Raw genomic sequence first — 1,485 nt, 5'->3', positions numbered from 1 at the left:
TGTCTTTCTGTTTTAGTCTGTGGATGAGCAGATCCTGGAGAAACCTGTTGATAAGCAAGATGCCTATAGGATGCTGTCAAGGTCTGTAGTTTTAACTAAGATTCCAAATGTGTATATTAAACTGTTTTCAAAGGAACTGTACTGATTCCTTGATGTATATGAGAATCTCCATGGACCAGATTTTTCAGTCATTTTTAAACAGAGTAAACCAGTTCTTCCACTGAAAAAGTTAGACCTGCTTTTATGTTACCTGTGGCTGCTTGCTCTTGCCCCTTCACCTTAGGAAGCTGATCAGAGACATAATGAACTGTTTTGTTTTCACTTGGATTGATTTTCAGAATCACTTACCACAAGACTATGTGTGCTTCAGCTGGTACAGGATGGGGAGACTGGGAGAAAAATCACAGTGGGAAGGAGGACAGAACCATCATAGCAGTGGTTTGAGGCTTGAGATTTAATGGAATAATCATATGATATCTTGGGTTGGAAGGGACCTTAAAGATCATCTAGTTCCAACCCCCCTGACATGGGCAGGGACACCTTTCACCAGACCAGGTTGCTCAGAGTTCCATCCAGCCTGGCTTTGAACACTTCCAGATAGGGGGCAGCCACAATTTCCCTGGGCAACCTGTTCCAGTTCCTCACCACCCTCATAGCATAGAACTTCCACCTAATATCTAATCTACACCTACTCTCTTTTAGTTTGAATCTACTCCCTCTTGTCCTGTCACTGCAGGCTCTAGTAAAAAGTCCCTCTCCATCTTTCTTATATTCTCCCTTCGGGTACTAGAAGGCTGCAATTAGTATTGCAGTTATGAGAAGGTACAGGATCATATGAGTTCAGGGACACTTGCTTTAAACTGTGTAGTTTAACTGAGGAGGAAAAATCTACTTCCATCAGTGTTCTCCATAGTTGGTAGGCTGGTGGGGTTTTTTTGATGTTTCTGCACTTTTCCTACTACAAGTTTAATGTCGTATTATAGCACCTTTTTTTTAAAGGAAAAAAAAACACTAACTAAGTAGCTCTAGTCACCTCCTTTCTGAAGGATGAGATGTGAGGAATCCTCACATCGTGCTTCTGTTTTACTGGTGAGTAGAGGATATGAAAAGGTGCACTGCTTGTTTAATCAGTTTACATTATAACTCAGACATCTAAAAAGTGAATATAAGCGGCTTGCTGGTTTTTTGAGTTTTGTTGTGTAAGTGTATATAGATTTTTTTAAAAAATTTTTTTTCATTGTTGAATATTTGATCCTTTGTTGCAGGTTACAAACTTAAAAGTAGTTTTTTAAAACAGGGAAGGGCTAGGAGCCCGTGTCATTAGTAGGAGATTGACAAAGGAGTCTTGTCTGGCAAGAGATTTTTCACAACTGTTTTTGCTTGAAATTATGCCATGTCTAGGTAGTTCAAAAATTTTTTGTTTGGTTTTTTTGGCTTGTTTGTTTGGTTTTTTTTTTTTTTGGGGGGGGGTGTTGTTTGTTTGTT

General features: G+C 39.3%; 1 protein-coding gene across 4 annotated transcripts in view; it reads left to right on the top strand.

Moving 5' to 3' along the window:
• Positions 1-1,485, top strand: part of ASMTL (acetylserotonin O-methyltransferase like) — a 26,816-nt gene that overhangs the window by 4,088 nt on the left and 21,243 nt on the right. The window lies entirely within an intron of this gene.

The sequence above is a fragment of the Empidonax traillii genome, unplaced genomic scaffold (genome assembly GCF_003031625.1).
Source record: "Empidonax traillii isolate 1590-97213 ecotype Southwest subspecies unplaced genomic scaffold, ASM303162v1 scaffold844:size270376, whole genome shotgun sequence".
Taxonomy (NCBI): Eukaryota; Metazoa; Chordata; class Aves; order Passeriformes; family Tyrannidae; genus Empidonax; species Empidonax traillii.
The sequence above is the reverse complement of the archived record's forward strand: the minus strand, read 5'-3'. Positions and strand labels throughout refer to the sequence as shown.